The 21,076-nt window shown below is 40.0% G+C and overlaps 1 protein-coding gene across 5 annotated transcripts in view; it reads left to right on the forward strand.

The window, feature by feature from the left end:
• RHOBTB1 (Rho related BTB domain containing 1) overlaps positions 1–21,076 on the forward strand; it is a 49,113-nt gene that overhangs the window by 5,378 nt on the left and 22,659 nt on the right. The window contains exon 1 of one of the 5 annotated variants that reach the window (XM_077784521.2): positions 12,238–12,369. The exons of the other annotated variants lie outside the window; for them this stretch is intronic. The gene's annotated coding sequence lies outside the window, so the exon portion shown is untranslated. Of the gene's footprint in view, positions 1–12,237; positions 12,370–21,076 lie in introns of those variants that run through there. 5 annotated transcript variants of the gene reach the window in all.

Raw genomic sequence — 21,076 nt, forward strand, 5'->3', positions numbered from 1 at the left:
GAAGGGAGAATGTTTTAATTAAGACAGGATTTCACAGGCATGGTCTATTTCTCTGAACAAAGGAAACAATAAATCTCTGATGTGTTCATTTCTTGCAGTTGCAAATGAAACCTCCACAGGTCAGCTAGTACTGACCTAATGTCATGCTGCCAGTATTTTCAAGATGGGTTCCCTGCAAGAATTACCCCTTCCCAGGCACCTCTGGGGAATTGATTTATTTACTTCCTCCTGTAAGCAAAATTGCTTTCTCATAATAAAAGGAAGGGAAGTGAACATTGCTTATCCTGTCTGAAACATGCTACTGAAACATTTCCTCCGAAGTATAAATATTTGTTCATGGGAAAACACAGTGACAATGTGAATAAAAATAAACATCTTGTCAGGAAGCTTAGGGAGCTATCTCCCCCCTGGGCTTTAAAAGTAAACACAAACCAAGCATCCCTCCTGCCCCCATCATTGTGTACTACCAAGCAGAACATTTTGTGAGCCCTAGGTGTAGCTACTTCCACTGTTTTGGCCAGGGAAGATTATACAATGAAGGGGTTAATCTTGTCAGGAGAAAGACATTTTAGCATTCAGAGCCTCATAGGAGGGTCAATGAAGTGAAGAGACACTTGGTTTACTTTGGATTTATGCTTATCTCAATGTGCTTTGAATTGATCCCTCAAAATTGGTAATTTAATAGCTTTAATAGTTACATTAGTAATTTAATGAGTCCCTTTCAGGACATCATCAAAGACAAACATATACTTTGTGAATAAAAATAGAAGTAATTTTGTAGGTAATGCAGTTCCTGAAAGCCAGTATACAGTATTACACATATGCAAGTTGTGATTGTCATGGTTTAACCCCAGCCAGAAGCTAAGTACCATGTAGTTGCTTGCTTATGTACCCCCAGTACATAAGAGGGGAAGAGAATCAGAAAAAAGGTAAAACCTGTGGGCTAAGGACTGTTTAATAATTGAAATAAAATATGATAATCATTGGAATTAAAAAGGAGAGAAAATAAAGGGAGATAAATAAAACCCCAGAAAAATAAGCAGTGCATACATGCTGGCTGAGGCCCAGCCCAATCCTGAACAGCAGTTGGCAGCTCCCAGTTGACTCTCCCAATTTATATACTGGGTAAGACCTTTTAGGGTATGGAATATCCCTTTGGCCAGTTTGAGTCACCTGTCCTGCCCTGCTTCCCCTCAGCTTCTGGTGTACCTGCTCACTGGCAGAGCAATGAAACGTCTCAGTTTGGAGTGAGCACTACCAAGCAACACCTACAACACCCTTAGGTCATCAGCGTTCTCATAGTGAGCCCAAAACACAGCTCTGTACCAGCAACCAGGAGGAAAATTAACTCTATTCCAACTGAAACCAGGACACTGATGCTATGAATTATTTAATATGCATTCACTGATCTCACCATCAAAAAGTACATATTGAGGGAAATGGCACACCCAAGAATCTGAATATCTTTTCACCTCTGCTCCCAATGTCAAGCCTTGCTTCCCAGACTGTTTTAAAATGAATTTCTGAGTAACATGTATAGCTCATATAGCTAAATTACAGAACAGTATTCTCAGAAATTTGCTGTTTCCACACCAGTTCCTGTTGTTTCTCTGATTTGGTCTCACTTCTCAAAGTGAATATATCTGCAGGTTTGAAAAAAAGCTAACTTGTGGATGGGTATGTGCTTGAATCAGAAAATGCTACATCTCTGGGAGATGTGTCTTTGTAGAGGTGTTATTTACTCCTTAATATCTCAGTCAAAGCTTATTTGCTTTTGGGCTTCTATGTCACTTGAGGCATTACGAGACAAGTAGTAGTAAATTTAGCTGTCTGGGTAAAGAAGCTACTGCTCTCTCAGAGATTAGTGTCTTCAGAGTTAGTGGAATAAAATAGCTACTGCCTCTACAGTGCAGTCTGGCACTTAAATGTATCTGACAATTCAGAATGGCAAATACAAAGTTCTGGACTATGCAAAGCCAGCAGAGGGGTGTGTGTGCAACAGCAACCTTCAGTAGAATTAAATCTATCAGAGGAAATTTTAAATTTTCAAACTGCTTGAACAAGTTCTTCTCAGACTTAGGACTGCTTGTGACTAGAGATTAGAAAAGTGGGGGGACTGCCTTGTGGGGTGGTTCAAGTGTGAGAGGAAGGGCAGTGTTGCTGTTTGCTGCTTTTGATCTTTGTAATTAAATTTATGTTCTCTAGCATTGTTTATCATACTGTTGAAATCCATATTTCTAACTTTTTCATGGGATTTGCTGTGCTTTACATAAAGGAGACTGTTTTTCACAATACCTATGCAGAATCAGGAACAATTGATTACAGTTAGGTGGAAAAGGAAGAAAGAAATCATGCAGTTCTGAAATGTCCATTAATTCAGGGAGCTTAAGCATCAAGATACCCAACATAAGAAATCGAAGTTGGGATGTAAAATCAGTGCTGTTACACCAAAACATTCTCTTGCCAGCTGGAATTACCTGTCTCTCACACCTCTGGAAGCAAGGGCCTAGCACCCTCAAAATGAGGATTTGCAGTAACAAAAACATAGTATGGTAACAGTACCAGGGCTTTAGCTGCTTTTTGTTTTCAGCTGCTTTGTCAGTGGTGAAATTTAGTTCTGCATGGGCTCCTAGATATTCTCAGCATGGGCAGGTGTCCCAGGTACAGTTTACACTTGAGATGGATGTATGTGTTGTGGGGCCTTATGGCTGTACACATTTTAGTTTTTGATTTATGGCTGTTCCATAATACTTGAACTTCCTGAATTTGTCATTTCTATTTCAGAGACGTCTTTTTGACTATCATGTGAGCTTATGACAATAGTGTAGATTATTGGTCACTAAATACAGAAGACTGTTTCATAAAATACTTTACTGTCTTCTAAGGAAAATACCTGTGGGTCAGGCTTTCCTTGAGGCAATCCAGCTGTCTCCATCATATTTCTCCAGAGGTAAAATTTGTTCTTTTAATTCTCTAATGTGTTTACAACAGTGCTGTCCACTGGCAACACTATAATTAAGGAACTTTTAACTTACTATAAGGGGACAATGGTCTTTTAGCTGTAGATCAGAATTTCAGCTAGAAGCCTGAAGTAAAAAATCGGAATGGTGGAGGAATATTTATCTTCTGTAACAGATGCAGTTTGATGACATTTTATTGGCAATTTCTTCTGTAAACAATTAGTACCTTTTCCTGCAAAAATATTTTGGGGGCAAGGTGTGGGAGGAATTTAATTCTCTTGAGAATTTTATAATGCTACAAAATGCACCCTGCTCTAGCAATTCTGTTAATGTGTAGGGGAGTAAATAAGATTACCTTTGTAGTTCTTCTCTTCTTCCTTTACCCAGAAAAAGAACTCTTGCCTGACTCGTAAAAGTTTAAAAACAGAATGCTACATGTCTTGCTACTTTGTTCAAAGAGGAAAAAAACCCTTCTAGTAGATGCTTTGGCAATATGACTTTCAAGCAATGAGTGAATGAGAAATTTCAAGGCACTAAAATATTTCTGATTTTGTTAAAGCTCCCTGAATGCCTGATTAGCTTCAAAACCACTGCTGCTGCTGGTTCTACTTCTTTAATTTTACAAAGGTATATTCTGTTCCTGCCATATTTAAATGCTGCACTTCTAAGTGTAATTGGAAAGTGATGTCTTTTACTCAGTACTTTGCAAATTGCTCAGTATACACACACTCCTTTAAGCCCTCTGATTTGTGCCTAATCTGTAGTTCAAACCTGTAACAGTGATACTTTTCAGGCAAATCCTGGAAGTAGTCCTACAGCCTCTGTGAAAACTGCAAATATATGCAAGAAGTATGTGATTTCATGGTTGATAGCTTTTGAATGGTGGCATTTAAAAGAACAAAATCCTTCTTGGAAACTATTCCTAATAAACATAATTAGGGAAGTCTCATCAAGCAGCCTGTGGTGAAACATGCAAACTGTCTTTATTGCCTGCTGCTTAGACTTGGAATCACTTGTGTGTGGTTTCTTGTATGGAATCACTTGTGTGCATTCTTCTGCAATTTCTGCAATTACTATTATCCTTCAGCTACACTGTTTTACTAGAATTTATAGGAAGAGTTTTAGGGAGTAAAAGATATCCATCAGAACCAACCCTGGTAATATAAAAAAAAAAGGGAACTAGATTTCTTTAGACATATTGAAGAAAACCACTAAAATACAGGAGTGGCATTTGGACAGTAGAAACCCTGTGTTCATATAATCAAGTCTGACCCACTGAATTTGTTGTGTTGCAAAAATGCAGGCTCTGAAAGGCAGTCTTTGCTAGTGTGACTAAATCATGTCAGGTCTTTCCTTCCTGGAAAGGTCTTACCTTCCTGGAAAGCTTTCTCTTTCAAAAAATGAGTGGTTCCAAGGTATAAAATACAGAGAATATAACAAAGTTTGAATTTGGTCTTGAATTCATAAAATCCCACAGTGTTGCTACTGTGCAGAATCACATTGTTCAAAATAAATGAAGAATTGCACTGTAATCTTGGAGGGGACTGTAACCCAAATAAGCACATTCTTTGAACAACTTAGTGAAAAAATAGTAAAGTTACAGGTGCTTCATTCATTTCTGTTTTGTTTAAGCTACTTTAAGTTATCATCTTTCTAAGATAGGCATGTAGCAACTAATTCTGAGGAGTTTTTCTTCTTGAATTACTCCTTAAATTGAAGCCCAGGGGAGTCCCTGGAAGCTTTTCCTCAACAGTTTCAGAAGGATTTATATCAGGCTCTTAAAAGCATAACTGGGTCTTACTTTCATGTCTAACTCGCTGTGGGACAGAGGTGCAGAAGACTAAGTTGTAGCTAATAAGGCTGTTTCCCTAAGATCAGTGGTGATGAGATTACGCTGCCTTTGATTCTTCTACTTAATCTCCTCTGTTGGTTTGACAGCCTATAAAGATCAGAGTATGGCTAGTGGTTGCTGTTCTTGTATATAAGCAGTGATTCAGAGACCAATAACACTGGGCTTTGGCAAGTGTGAAGAAGGCCACAAAATCCACTTTATTTCTCTTCCTCTCACCATACCTGACATTTGCCAGTTCCTGTAACTAGAGATCTGTGTTCAAGACTTGTCCTCATCATCTCTTTATACCACTAATAGAAGCAACTCCAAGCAGGGGTGGCACATTGTTGCAGAGAGCTCTAGTTGTGTATTGCTCCTGTCAAATACATTTTGTATCCTCCTGTGTATAAATCTCCTAGGCTTTTAGTAGGTGATTTCTGCAATCCTCAAAAGGCAGAGCATTTATAATGCTTGGAAGAAAAAGGACTGATCCATTTATGTACGGTTTTTAAAGTTCAATAGCTTAGATCAAGAGTGAGAAGCAAAGATTGTGTAGGTCATTGAAAACCTTCTGTAGTTGTAATATAAAGATGTTTCAAGTCTCTTGAAAACTCAGTACTCAGAAACAAGTGAATTTTGACTGATCTGCATAGAGGAGAGATGGAGACTGACAGCTAGCCACAAGGTCAGACAGACAGAAAATCTTCCACAGCAGACTGTTTGCTATGACTCTTATTTCATTCCACAAAGGACTTCTTTCCATTCCATTAACATCTGATTAGATGGCAAAAACATTTTAAGAAGCTCTGAACAGTTATGCAGATGCCAGCACTATTACTTCCAGATTCATTCCCTTGCCAAACAGCAAAATGACACAGCCAAGAAGAAATCCTCCTACTAGTCAGTTTTTTCTATTTAGGTTTTTTTTTGGAAGTGTTTTTATAAGTTGATTAAACCTTTTGTATACATGTTATAGTCCTGAGGAGCTAAAAGTGTGGAATATAGCAAATACAAGCTGTTGCAAAATTGCTCCCATTAGTAAAGATTACACATGTGATACAAAACTCTGCCATGGAACCAATTCTTAAAACAGCCTCATCCTCTCTGGGAATGCAGAATGGGAATGCAGTGAGCCATAACTCTGCCACTTCTTCCCTTGGGAGACTCTTACATAACTGCTCAGCTGTTTCTCTTGCTGTTCTTATTAAGCCAAAATTTTGCTTTGCTTAATTGTATCTTGGTACACCTAACTTTGCAAACTGGGACTGTTCAAGTGAATCCACTCCCTTTTCAGAGCAGACCTCACAGCAGAAAGAGAAGGGCAGTTTATCAGAGTTTAAGGGGCCATCAGAGAGACTGTGACAGTACAAGTGAACAGGCTGGGACATACCTGGCTCTGCTGAGTGTCTTTCCAGAAGTGGGGACAGCCACATCTGGGGCTGCCTGAGGCTGAGAGCAGCGAGGAGCATGAGGGCAGGGCTTATTCCCCTCTGCTTGCACTTGTGAGGTGGCTTCTGAGAAACTGCTCAGGCTTCACCGTTCCAAAGAGAGATTGACCAACTGAAGACAGTGCAACCAAGGGCTGCTAATCCTGTGGGGAAACTGAAACATGAGATATACACAGACACACTGAGCGAGCTGCTTATCTAACCTGGAGCAGAGAAGGTTAGGAGGGCATCTAATTACTATCTCAGGTAGTCACAAGGGGTTATGGGGAAACCAGATCTTCTCGCAGTTGCGCGACAAAAGGACAAGAGGCAGCAGTCACAAGTAGCAGCAAGGCAGGTGTAAAGAAAAAATTTTCTCACTGTTGTAAAAAAAGCCATTTTCATAGTGAGTAGCTAAGCAATGGAACACGTGGATTGGAGATTGTGGACTGATTGTCCTTTACCAGATCAAGCTTTGAAGTTAGCTGTGCATGGAGGAGGAGGTTGGACCAGATGACCTCTGAAGGACTCTTCCCACCTAAATTGATTTTCTGTTTTGGAGTGAGGTGGAGAAAATTAGGGTCTTGTAATTAACAAGATTAAATATGGAAACAGGGAAATGCAAAAGCCAATATCCTACATATCATTAGACTGAAAACTAAAGCACTGTCAAAATATAATCCTCTGAAGAAAATGTAGATATTTAATTTTATTCCAAATTATAAATATTGGCATTTTCCTTCTGTAGATGGTTTATTTCCTGTTTACTCAGCTGTTCAAAATGCATGCCTGTATTAAGCCTTCTATATCCCTTTATTAGTGAAAAAGAATTGGGAAATATCAATCATAAGGCCACTGGTGATATATATCATTCACAGAATGCTCTAATAAAATCTGGTACACTGCAGGCTACTTAAGCCACCATGGTCTTACACTATATTTAGCATTCAATGAAGAACTGAAAAAAAACCCTAACAAATAAATGTATAGTGGTCTATGTTGGTGTCCAAGGAACACAGTGAAGGTATCATTGTGTGTGTTACATGTCTCCATCTCTGAGAATTAAGACAAATTTGGGATTGTAGGAAGAGGGATGCAACTGGCCTTATCAATTTGCATAGCTGGCTGAGAGCAGATGTTGATGTCACTAAATAGAGACACCTTACTTCAAATGCTAACCAAAGAGAAGAATGGACTGGGTACAATGTGCAGTAGTTTTTAAAAGAAAGCTAATTAGGAATGCATGAGCATTTGGCAAGGGTACGTCACAGCCCTGAATGCAAACCTTTTAATACAAAAATTGTATTGACAGGAAATGAGTTGAGTTTAATTTCAATGTTTATAGAATGTATTCTTACATAGTTTTATTCAAGGCATTTGTTCTCTTTATGAATTTTTTATGGATAAAATCTAATGAAATATATCCTAAACCATTACAAAAGTAGTTAGAAATTTTTTTCCTCTACCCATGTCATTGAAGTCTCTAAGCCTAATTGTGGGGGAAAAGTAGACTACAATGACAGGAGCTGGGTAATTCTGATGTTTTAATTCACATGCTGCCAGTTGGCTGAGACTACATATACCACATGCAATGGGTGGATGGTGAAGTCCATAACTGAAGTACCGTGTTTCCTTACTTTGGTTGTATGACATTCACTCATGTTCTCTTTGTATTGTTGAAAGCAAATTTCATGGACTGAAAAGAGCACCTTCTGTCCCCGTGAGATTGCTATATGCAATGTGGAGCCCATACAGGACAATTTAACTTACTCTGTTTTACTAAACTCCTTGTGCATTTAAATTATTTCCACTAACGTTTTTTTAATCCAAACATGCTCCTAAAGTCTTCTAATAGGAAAGGCCCCTGCATTCAAGGGTAAGGGGGAGAGAGACATTCTAGGATGTCCTGTAATATTTGATTTTGGGTTTAAACAGTCCCAGGCAGTCTCTGCATTGTCAGGCCTGCCCTCTTTAAGTGAACAAGCTCAGTTCTATAACTGTCCCTCCTGAGTGTTGTTCGTGTAGCTTGTCATAGGAAACTGCATTTGTGCTTGGGTGTTGCAACCTGAAGCAGAAGGAAAATAGTCTCAGTTGTCCTGAGTTAAAAGCTTGAGTAGGTCCTCAGAGGGAGCAGAGGCACGTTACCACATTTTAAATTTTTTTTTTTTAAGCAGACTGTACCTAGACGTCTAATACAGGGGAGAGCCTCTTGCTTCCACATAGCCCTTGGGTCTGGGATTTGGACTTTCTCAGAATGCTGCTAAGCAGGAATGTAAAATCTAAACCCCAGAGTTACCATGCTTAGACTATCAATACTCTGCAGATGCAGCAGACTTAGATTATGATGGGATGGTGAGAAGCATGGGCTCCCCTTCCAGAAGTGTTTATCAAAAAAACTAAACCAAGTGCTTGTAGTCCCTTCTTCCTGCACTTCCTGTTATCCTTGACTGGTATTTTTTCAACGTGTCTCCTCATGAGCCTTTCTCTGGTGTCTCAGAAGTGCAGAGGATGGAAAGGCCTGAGGGCACTGAGCTTCAGCATTTCTGAGCTAGTAGCAAGTTCCTTAAGGAGTTCTGCTAACACTGCATGTTTGAGCAGCCTCTGGAATTAAACTGACTCTCAAGATCCAGGAGTAGAAAGGTTATTTGTAAACTCAGTTATAGTCTATGCACAGCTGATGCTCTCTCATGATGCTTTTTAATCATATGAGAAATATAGTCTCAAAACCAAAAGGTTAGTTTAGCCCCAGAGTAAAAAAAAATACATTGAAGCATATGGGCATGTGGATTTACATTTGTGTTTTCAAATGCATTTTATAATTTAGCAAGACTAAGTAGAATTCTCCATGGGATTGAATGCACTTTTAAATTATTATTTTAGTCTTTTTTTATCCAGTTGTTCTCTCAGTTGTGAGATAGTGTTTAAAGCACATAACTGAGCTGCAGTGACAGAGCTCACTTGGCAGCCCATAAACATGTTTTGGAAAGCTGTATTGACTTGGCAAAAGCAGACTGTAGTTAAATGCTACCATGGTCCAATGCCATGTCCTTTAGGATTGCTTGCAAAGACAGAGCTTATTCCCTTCTCCCTTTCCCTCCATTCCTGAAAAAAAAAACAAATGAAAATGAAAAATCCAAGCTGGCTACCTGGAATACTTTAACATCCAAATGAGTAAAACTTTACCATTTGTGTATTTTTAATGCTTATGCAAAGTGACTGGGAATACTTGTGGTTTATTACTGTGCTTTCTTGTACCAAAGCCTAGAAACTGTCAGTTGCTCTACACCCTATTAGAGATGCATTCCAACCACTTCTCAATGTGTCACTCAAATTTATGGTCAAAACTAAACTGTTTGTTTTAAAAGATTGGGAAAATGTAAATATGTTTCCACACAGGATTATGTATTAGAGAATTTTGGTTGTCCTGGAGTTTTATTTCATACTTTGCTGGAAAAGCTGCAATCTGAATTATGTAATAAGTTTTACATTTGTGGTGGGAAAGCACTGAATGGTAAAAATTGCTGTAGATGGTCATTAAAATGGAATTGATATAGTAGCATGTACCTATTTCCACAGCAGGAGAAGCCTTTCATGAAACAGGAAAAAAGAGAGAAACTTGAGACCTTTTCTTTATCCCCATCAAAAGCAACACCCTCTTTCTACTTTTCCCATTTTAACCACCTGACTAATCTTTGTCATTGCTGTATTCTGCTAAATTTACTATTGTGCACTAAAAATAACACTTTCTTCCTGTCCTCTTCCCTTTTTTTTTTTTTTTTCCTTGTAGAAAAACTCTGTAAAGAGCTGGGAAGCAGATCTTAAGGTTTGTGGGTTTTTTATTGGCTTGGTTTGGGATTTTTTTTTTTTTTTGAATTGAAGTCCAAGACTCCTTGAGTCAGTATCATGGCAAGTCTGGTTGCTTTGTACCAGTTTTCTCTGACATGACGCCAATTTACCTGTTCTCACATAAACACTCACTGTTTGCAACAGTGATAATCTAGGTACAGAGACATGGGCTCTAGCTCTGATTTTTCTCCAGAAAGTGATCATTTAGACTGTAGAAAAAATGTACTAATAAGGAAATAAAAATTGACATACTGAAACTGTTTAGTAAAAGGAATATGTTTTGTATAACACTGCTTTGATCAGCCTTCTGAATTGAGTGGGATGAACATGAAGTTTTTTTGTTTTCCTAAAAACTCTGCATCTGAGAAACAAGTGAATACATGGGGTTGTTGTTCTTGCACAGAATGAAAAATTTAGCTCTCATTTGTGGAGAACAAAAATTCCCATAGAAATTGAAACTCTAAAAACAGAAGGTAATTATACTACATGTGGCAGCAGCTCTCTGGCCACAGAGAGGAGGCACAGACTTTCCAGGCACTTTCCCAGGGAAGGCTGTGAGAAGATCAGAGAAAGGAATGAGAAACAATTCTTATCTCTGCTTGTTGCATCTACATGTTGTACACATGTAGAATGTGTCATAGAGATTTGTTTAGCGAAAGGTAATTTCTTAATTAAACACTAGATAGTGTTTAGATTGATTAACCAATTAAGTCAAAGCAGTATCAGACTAGCTGGAAGAGTTACTGAGTTTCTTAATAAGTATAGTATAATATAGTATTAAATGATATATTAAAACAATTGATCAACCTTCTACAATCATAAAGTCAATACTAATTATTCCCCAACTAGAAACCTACAACAACTACACATTTTAAATCTGTTTACTTTTATTTTTTCTTTTTGTTGCCTGCATTATCAACTTGATATTTCTTTGCTTGTAACTAGATGTCTGAGTGAGAGTTGTTTTACTTTCTGATGCATTTGTCTTGTCCATCCAAACTGTGCAAAGCTAGAAAAATAGCACTTAATATTTGCCATGATTTACATTGTTCTCCTGCCCCTAATAGCCTCCTTTCATACAAAGTTGCAAACTGTAATTTGTTCTGACATAGATGTACTCAACTGAAAATTGTTGCTGTCTGACCTGGTTAATGTAACTTTGGCTTCTGAGTACTTGAAAAATGTAAGTAATTGACTATAACAAAATGCATTTGGATACTGTTAACCTGTTACTGGTACAGATAACTATTCTTCTATGTGGAGTTTTAAACAACTTTATAACGTTTTCCAACAAATTGCTGTCTTAATGCTACAAGACTGTGCAATGTGTGAGTCCAGGTTGCAGTAAGAATATTTTTTGAATAGTGACTACTTTTTATTAGTCACAGCTATGTCATAAACTCTCCTTAGCTGCAGCAATTGTGCCCATGCCCCTTACTGGTTAGTGGCAGTTTTGTTGATGTCAAGTGGTAAACACGGAGCCAGAGACTGCTGTTTTAGCAGGGAGCAAGGTCTGGATTGTAACACACAGAACCTTGGGCTGCTTTCACTGGTTTGAAAACACTGAGTCTAGATTACCACTGTAAGAGAAAAGGAGGTTGAGGTTTAATTGTGATGTGTGTATTTTACATGAAGGCTTCAAAAATTAGTGAGAATAGAGAGAAGTGATTTTAAAAGCTATCAGCAGCACTCTCAGTAAGAAATCTCATGCCCAGTTTAGGGCATCATCCAGAGAGGCTTTCAGGACCTTTGCACTGTGAATGTATTTACAATATTTACAGTGTATACGTATAAAGACTGCCTATGGGGAGGTGTTGCTTTGCTTCCAAGTGGTTTCGTGTCCGAGCTTTTACCGTGCGAGGCTGTGACAGAAAGGCACCACGGGCCGTGGGGCAGGGGCGCGCCCCGGCCATCCCCGCTGCGGCCCGTGGGTCGCTCCGCCGGGCGGGCATGCGGCCGCGGCTCCATCCTCCGCCCCTTTACGCGCGGCCGCGGTTTCATGAATGAAATCCAATCGCCGCGCTAAAAATAGACCGCGGGGCCGGCACGTCACGGCTGCCGCCCGAGTCAGCGCCGCAGGGCGGGCCGGGCCGGGCCGGGACCCCGCCGCGGGGCCGGGCGGGCGGAGCAGCGCCGGCGGCGATGCTGCCTCCGTGCCGAGCCGCGCCGGCTCCGGGCGCTGCCCCGCCGCCGTGAGGAGCAGCGGCGAGGGGGCGCGGCGGCGGCCGCCAGCCCCTCCGGTGCCGCGGGGCCGGGGCCAGCCCCGCTGCACCCACCCCGGCCTCCGGGCATCCCGCCCTCCCGGGTAGGTGCCGCGTCGCCCGGGCGCGATCGCGCTCCGAGCTGCCGGTGTGCGGGGCCGGGGCGGGGCGGCCGCCAGAGGTTCCGCAGGGGGCGGGTGGCGGCGCCCCGCGCGTCCCGTTTGCCCGCAGGTGCTCTCCTGCCCCGTCCGAGAGCAGGAGGTGGTGGCATCCTCCCCTCCTCCGAGGACAGGAGGGCTGAGTCCTTGATGAAGCAGATCTGGCTTCCTTTTCCAGCGAGGCCACGAGGTGCAAGGCAAAAATAGACGGGTGTGATGTGTATGGGAAGCACAAACCTCCTGGCACTTGGTACTTCTGAGTGTCACTTAGAGAAAACCCGAAGGATATCTTTTCCCCCTGTTTTTTTCTCTCCCCTTTCTTTCTCTCTCTGCTGTGTCTGTGGAGTTTGCTGTGAGTTGCTGACAACAGCAGGAGGCTGTTGAGAGGGAGTCTTGTGGTGAAGATTATCAGGCGTCTATATCAGGATCTATCTGTGGACCATAGAAAGAGGCTATAGAGACAAACAGTAGTAGACTTTTATTTGTTTAGTCAACCTTTCGTAGGTATTGTGGCATCTGACATCGTGAGCAAAGAGAAATCAGTCACTGGACGTACCGAGGGAGACTAGGTGGAGGAGTTGCCTTCTGTTGGTCAAGACATTGCTCTGAAGACAACAATATACTTGTTTAAAAATTATAATAATAAAAGAAAGCCCTTGAGGTTCTGCATATGGTCACAGCAAGAGCAAGGAAGTGATGCCAGAATAGTCTCAATGACTTTGTTCATCCTCAGTTTGTGTACTATTTCAGGACACACAGCTGACTTGAAGCCAAATGTTCAGCTTGAGCTGTAATAGCTTGAGCTCTACTGGAAGCTGAGGTGGAAATTAGCTTTTCCAGTGTGCTTAAGGGGAGTCCTTTAGCTGCTGGTCTTTCTAGACAAAAATAATGCATGTAGGGAGAAACCTACCATTGTTAGGATTATGCTGAAGAGTTGTCACTACTGCTTAGTGTAAGCAGTAATATTTCAGTACAGTGTGTATTTCAGGATCAGGAGTCGCACCTCATGGAAATGGAATGGCTTAATTTCTTTCCAGTATTTTTCTGAGGTCCTCTTCCATTATGTTATTCTTTTCTTTCTGTGTATGTTGCATTTGCACACCTGATTCCATGTCTCAGACATACAGTGCATCTACACACTATTAAAGAAGAAAAAAAAGTGAGTTCAGTATTTGTACTAGGGTTCTTTATCTAAGTGACATAATACTTAATGAACATAAGATCTGGGACAGGTTCATATCTAAGTGATGTAATACTTAATAAGCATAAGATCTGGGACAGGTTCAGATATGCAGCAGGATTTTTATCGAAGAAGAAATAAACATCAATTTTAGCTCTTGGAAGCTTTCTAAAACTCCTGCCCTTTTAAAACTACAAGCTTCATAAATACTGTAAAGCATTAGGCTGAAAGGAAGATCTGATCACTTGACCAGTAAATCCTGATGTTTGATTCCTTGTTAGTACATTTTATTTGCTGGAAAGATACTTAAATCCTTTATCCAGATGTTATCCTGTGCTGAAGGGGATGAAAGGACAGAAGGAGGAGAAGCAAAGGAGCAACAGGTGTTTGATATGCTCCTTCCTTGCTCCCTTCCATCCTGCCAGAAAAGTATACAAACATTGTAGAGCAAAGTATGTGCTTGGGAAGAGGGGAAAGGAGAATCTCAGGCATCTTTGCTGCATACAGCAGACTTGCAGAGCAGCTCAGAGACTGGGTGATTGTATACTTGGATCACTGATTGGGTTTCCATAAAAGAGTTCAAAACTTTTCTGCTGAAGGAGTGAGTGGTGCACATATATAATTGGTGCACCTGCAGTGTGTGTGGTCATAGCTGGGACTCTTTGGCATTAAAGACAGGTCATGAAATAAAAATATGGATTCCCTTTGCCTCCTATCCAACACTATTCTACATTTCTGTTTTCCTCTGCTTTCTGTCTGACATATGAGACACAAGATAGCAATTTCTTTCTTCTTTAAATTATTTTTTTCTTTGCAAATGAGTCTCTGTGTGGCACTAGACATCACATCACATGAAGTAAACCCTCCATCTATGTGCCTCCTGCACTACTCTGTTAATGTTGCTGGATTTGCATTTGAGACATAAGTGCAGAACTTGACCTGCAATCTGAAAATAGCATTTACCAGAAGTCTGCCATCCTGAAGAGTTTGCTGTTCCAGTCAGTGTTTAGGTCCTTGGGTAGGTTTGTTCCTGTTGTCATGAGGTCTCAGTCTCCTTTGGTAGTTTCCTAGTTGTAATAGTGTCTGGGAATGAATAAAAGCACATATAATGTCTTTCTAAGATCACTGATTAACAAAGAAGAGAATGATTAAGAAATGTCACATAAAGTTCAGGAAGCAAGAGCCTGATTCTATCTTTTGGAAAGAGAACAAGTACAGAAAGTGAATTCAACAGCTCTCTGTGCTAGAAGGTCACCATTGTCTCTGGAATAGTCTATGTTTGTAGCTCTAGTGAGGCTCAATACATATTTTCCCCACAGAAATGGGCAAAAGTTGTGAGAATGCCTTATTTGGTGGTTATTGTTATTCTTTCAGTACTGTTGGGAACACTGCTTAGGAAGAGCATACTGTGTCAACACCTATTTCATGTGTGTGTACAATCACTAACAACCTCTGCTAAAGTATCAGTAGTTTAATACTGCACATACATCTTCATTGCATAAGAGTAAAATCAGGCATTTCATGGAGTTTATTATCATGAAACCAAGCAGTGTTGAGTCAGACTTTTCCAGGGACCCATCTTCCTTTAAACTTTGAGTTTTATGTTATCCCAGATACTCTTGGGCATGGCAGTCCCTAAAGATTCAGCTGCAGCTTTGTCCCAGTTATGTTAATTCAAATACCAATACAGAGCACCTGATGCTCTGTCTACACTAATGGATCATGTGGTGCAGTAGCAGGGGTTTGGGAATGAAAAAATTGGTGCTGAGGACTCAGTGTCCACACTGCACACAGCTCAGGGACAAAAACTGCCTTTAGTCTGGTCCCATGGACTGATTGGTTATCATTCACTGGTGGGTGGCACACCTTCCCTCTCAAAATTCTGTTTATGCACTCTGCCTGTACCTGATGTGAACCCAACCATGCAAAATTTGCTTCAGAAATGTATTCTTGAGCTTAATTAACATGCTATTAGTGGTGCACCCTTATTCAACTCTTGCAGCATAATTTTCTGTTGCAGAAGGTGGACTGATCTGAGGAATTTGTGCATTTTATGGGTGGCTGCTTAAAAAGGTGCCAGCTGTTTGGTGATGGTTATCACCATCAATAGGTATTGTCCATTCTTTAGGTACTTGGTTCTCAGCCACTTTAATTCCTGTCAGGCCCAGTTAATTTTGGTTTGTGATGATGTGACAGATTATGACCCATAGCAATGCCAGATCTTGGTCACTGCCTAGTCCCTTGTGTCTGCTAACATTATCTCTGGCGAGTGGAATGAACAGTCAGTTGTAGCCAGGTATATCTGGAATCCTCACAAGATGCATAGGCAAAGCTAAAGTGCCAGCCTTAAACCAGTCATGTGCCAGCTCTAGGGATGTTTCCCCTTTTCCAGAGGAGGGTCCATTATGGGCACTGTTTTCCACGTCTCTGTGCACACTAAGAAGAAGCAAAAGGAGGGACAGGGGACTGCCTTGTGTAGTAGACTCTGGAAAATTGCTGGAGGGAGGAGTGGTAGTGCTTCAGGCTCTGCCACCATGTAAAAACCACTCATCCCAGATTCCCATGTGTGAGGTTTCTGAAATGGTTAAATGTCCTTCACCTGCCATGTGGGTTAATTTCTAGGGCGATGATCTCATCTCAAAGGATATCCCAAGGTTTGTCACAGGTCAAAATAATATGTAAGCTGCTCAGTTGTAATCAGCTTGTTGATTTCTGCCCTTCAGGTCTTCCTGAAGAACTTGTCAGATACTTGACAGAGCTCAAGTCTAATGCTGACCTCTACATTTGGGTCTCTATTTGGTCTGATAGTCTGAGTGTGTATAATACAAAAACAGGCCCTTGTGAGCTGCATTATTTTTTTTTTAGGAGGCTCAGGAGAATCTGTTATTGTACCTAAAATTGAATGTTTTCATTCTCAGCTATTGAGCTGTCTACCCTCAGCAGAGGGCAGTCTGTTTTACATTGTTATGTAGGAAGAATTTGGGTTTTACAAGTATCTCTAATTTTTGTGCATCTGAGGAAATGGTCATTCTTAGTGATCAAAAGTTTTTGTGTCATCACAGAGGTAAACTGGGCTTGACAAAGGATCCTAATAATTAACAGAAACAAACAAATCTGGAGTCATGCAGGCAGAGAAAAAGCAGAGTGACAGCATCTGATGCAGCAAACCAGGAAGTTTTATTCCCTGTCTGTACAATTTCTGTGAGGGTTGTGGTGATCATTTGACTGAGAAGTTTTCTAGCAAACTTAGAGACATTTGTTCTATCTTCAACATTATACCATATTAGGGGCTGCTCCTTTCATTTCTGTGTGAAGCTGTGGTCCATTTTTCACTCCCTTTAAAACTTGAGGGATAGAGTGGGGATTATGGCAGCTGAATGGAAGGTTCTGAGAACTTCTGTCTTTAAAAAGAAAGGTAGCATCCAGAAATGAATCTGATGCTTATTGCTTAAAAGCTGACATGAAAAAGCTGGTTCAGGCAAGCCAAATGGAGTCTCTCTTGATGACAGCCTCAGTGTTTAACTTCTCCAGCTGTATCAAATTTTAGCAGAATTCTGAAGGATTTATTTATTTAATGATACTGGCCCTAAGCTATCCCTGGACAGAAGAAAAAGGGTAGAACCAGGTTCTGCCAATGTGAAAGATAAAGGTGTTTCTGTTGACCTGCACTCTTGTGGACAGCAACAGCCAGGGTTTATCATTTATCACCTTGTACAGTGAAACATTTCCATCAGCAGCCCTTCTCTTTCTACCCATGGGAGAGCCCAGGATCTCACATTTGCAATCAGGTCAGCTTTAGAATATAAATTTTTTCCTCCTTCCCCAGTCATTGGTATATCTGTTGTTTTCTTCTGCTGATGGACCAGGTAGGGCAAGTAGGTGAGAAATTCCAGAGTTAATCTTGAATTTCTTCCTTCTGAGGTAGTTTCTTCAGTCCTTCCATGTAAATTGCCAGAACTTTAAATATAATGGCAAAAGGTAATGCTGCTTCATCCTGGACAAGAATCCAGCCTGATATGCATCATGCCCACCTTTGTCCCCTGGTGACTGTAGTGATCTGATCCCACCTTGAGTCTTACTACCCTTTGTCACCAGATAGTTCTTTGATGCTGACCAGAAATAGTTTTCCTTTTGAAACCAGTCTCCCCAGCAGGCCTCCTGTGATTTAACAAAATATTAATCTTAATGTACACCTTGTAAAAATGTTTTGTCATGCTCTTTCAACCGCTGATAGTTTATCTGTTGCTTGATCCCATGTTGTGATTAACCTCACAAATATACTTGCTGGGGCCCTAAATTCATTGATTAAATTGAGCCAAACCACAAAACCACCTTTTGGCCCTTAACCTTTCCCCAAATCAGAGCTGTCTGTGAATTCTACACTCTTGCACAGGTGAACACTAAGTTCCCCCTGCTTTGTCCCTGGCATATCTGTGTTAATCCACTCAAGATTCTGAAACAGCACATGGTGGGTTATATATTGAGAATGAACATTTCACACACTTTTTCTGTCTCATGTGCTCGTTGATCCCTGCCAGCGTGCTGGTGCCTTGGGATTCTGCACTGCAAGGTAGTGATTTCAGTGCCTGAAGAACTTGGCATTTTGTATCTCCTTTTCTGGTTTCCATGGTTGCAAGCAGTAATTTTGCAACTTGGGGATGCAGGCAAGAGCATTGCGTAGTCTTGTAAATTTTTTTTTTTTTTTTTGACATGTTATTGCCTAATGGCTCTCTGAAAGAGTCACTCCAAAACCGTACTAAAAAATACAACTCCAGAATAGATTGAAATATGGAGTAGCTACAAATGCACTTTCATATTGTTTCAGGGAAGTGTGTTTTGGAGATAATTTTTGATGATCTTATTGCCTTGCTGGTGGCCTGAGTTTTTCAGATAATTCCCATGCCCACCATTCATATTAAGTCATGACTGAAAGAGACTTTGATGTTTATTTCCATTAGATTTCTCTAGTAGAACTGAGACATTTTAATTGTGGTTGGCACCCCCTTTGTATGAAGGAGTTCTTGGTTTGCATGTTTGGTCAGATTACTTGACACAGATTGAAATTATTAATATTTTTTTTCCATGGAATAACTTGAAGAAAAACTCCAGTGAGCAAGCAAGGTTCTTACATGCTGTCATTCTGAACTATCATCTGAAGAGTTTGCTCTTAGCACAAGAGCTAAATAAAATGCTTGCTTTGAGGGGTCCTATAAGTACAGAGCTAAGAAGTAAATGGCTGCAGAATCATCCCATGATCACTGATTAATGTACACACTCTTAGTGATTCTTTTTTGTGCTGAAAAGGGTTGATAATTAACTACTGTTCTTTGAGAAAAAAAAATCTCAGTTATGTTTTCTATATGCTAAGTGAGGATTTTAAACATCTGGACATTTCAAAGTGACAATTTAGAGATCCACAGGGGTGGATTCCTGATCCTTCATGGGCAGCTTGGTATTGGGTTTGGATCTTCACCCACCTTGTTTCTAGCAGAGAAAAATGAGAACATAGCTTCATATATTATGCTGCATTTTTAAAACAAGTTCATGGTTATGATCTGGTTATCTATTGTATATTAATGCACATACACTAATACAGAGAGTTAGAGGGATTGTGTGTGTCTGTTGTGTTTATTCTGTGCACCAGCAGACTCGATAATCAGGTGATGTGCTTCATCTACAGATCTTTTGGAAAATTTCTCCAGAAAGGGAGTGTTTAATTATTGAGGCTGGCCAACTCGCATGCTATGGCAACCACAACTGTTTTATGGTGATTATAATAACAACTCATTTAGCAATGAGGAAAAACTAAATGAAAAACCAACCAGCCCATGGCAATTTGAGGTGAAACAAAAGGAAAAGAAATTGGCAACCATAACCATCTGCAAGCTGTGGTTCAAAACAGTAGCCTTATACTTCTTTGGCAATAAATCAGCTTTATTTGAAGTAGTTCTGAACTGCTAATCAAGTGAATGAATTAAATGGCTTTATGTTAGATCTTGAGTCTGCTCACATCTCCTGCTTTTTTGGCTGCCTGTGTCTTCTGTTCATCTGCAAACAATCACAGGTGACAATGTAAAAATAGAACATCCTAAGAGATTTTTGAGATCCTGTGTTATTCTTACGGGTATCTTTTTCCATTTCCATCCATCTGCTCATCTTTCTTTAGAACTGGTTTAAGCAGCTGAATTTTGTGCTCCTTTATTTTGGAAAGGGTGATTTCTGATCAGACCTTTTCCCAGGTAGGTTCCTTGCTGCCCCTCATTTTATGGCCTTTCTGTCTTTCTCTGAATTTTTTTGTCAGTGCCCTTTCTGGGACTGGTCACATGTCCAGTAACTTTCCTCATAGTTTTGCCCTGCTTTGTTTTGCTGGTAAACTAAGCTGTTGCTGGTTGTAGGTTGGTCTTAGCAAGTTTTTCGTTGATCTTAGAATGTTATGCCTTTTTTTTAAATCTTTATATACACTGCTTTGTTCTTCTCTAACCAGTTCAATTTCAGTTCCAGTTGGTCTTCCTAGCTATTACCAGACTTTCGAGCTCAAATCTAGTTGTCTTATTTTTTTTTAAATCCTAGTTTTGTAAATACATGTTCAGCATTTTTAATCAGTGTGATTATATAATAGGTTTAGCACCATCTTAACCTAGAGGCTACCTTAAAAAAACTAACTGTGGTTGTATTCTTTAGATCTTGTATGTATTCCTGGCTTTGATCATTGCAGTAGCCAGAAGGCATCTGGCTACATTTGTAAGCATTTAGTCAACTTGTTTTGCTAATTGTTTATACTGGAATTTGTTGCTAGCATCTGGTTTTACTTGAGGTGTCTAAATATCTGTCTGGGCTTCTGTCTGTCAGTCTCTTCAGGAGCTATTTCTGCTTTAATCCTTTCCTGAAAACTAGTGAACAATATTAAATGATCTGGATTTTTAACACATAGTTACATTATAGATACTGGAAGGTATTTAAGAACTTTCCTTAACATAGCCACAGAGCTCTACTTTTGTTTTTATTGCCAGTTTATTTTAATCTCTGTCCTGTGCAGTATTGAGTCATGCTAAAAATATCTTCATTAGATTGCCATTGATCTACAGCAGGGCATTCAGGCATGCTGTGTCTGAGTCCTGTGATAACTTTGCTCTAATTAAGTTATTAAGTACATTGGACAATTAAAACCCCAGTAATATTTTTTTTTCACGTGTTCCTTTTCTAGGATTCTCAGATAGTTGCTCTGATTTATCTAGTTACTTTTATTTAGATTTGCCTGTTAATTTTAAGCTGGCTTTGTTATCCTCTTTGAAATTTTTTAAGATTCCAGACTTTGTATTTAATACATATTTTGTGAAGCACATTTTTGCAGAGCTACCTTTTAAGAACTTTGGAAGAATTTGTAAATCAAATTGTTATATAATATGACAGCTAATCTTTGTAACAGCTTTTTAATGGAATATTGGGTTGGAAGAAAAATTGATTTGGCATCTC

The sequence above is a fragment of the Lonchura striata genome, chromosome 6, assembly GCF_050655825.1.
Source record: "Lonchura striata isolate lonStrDom1 chromosome 6, ASM5065582v1, whole genome shotgun sequence".
NCBI lineage: Eukaryota > Metazoa > Chordata > Aves > Passeriformes > Estrildidae > Lonchura > Lonchura striata.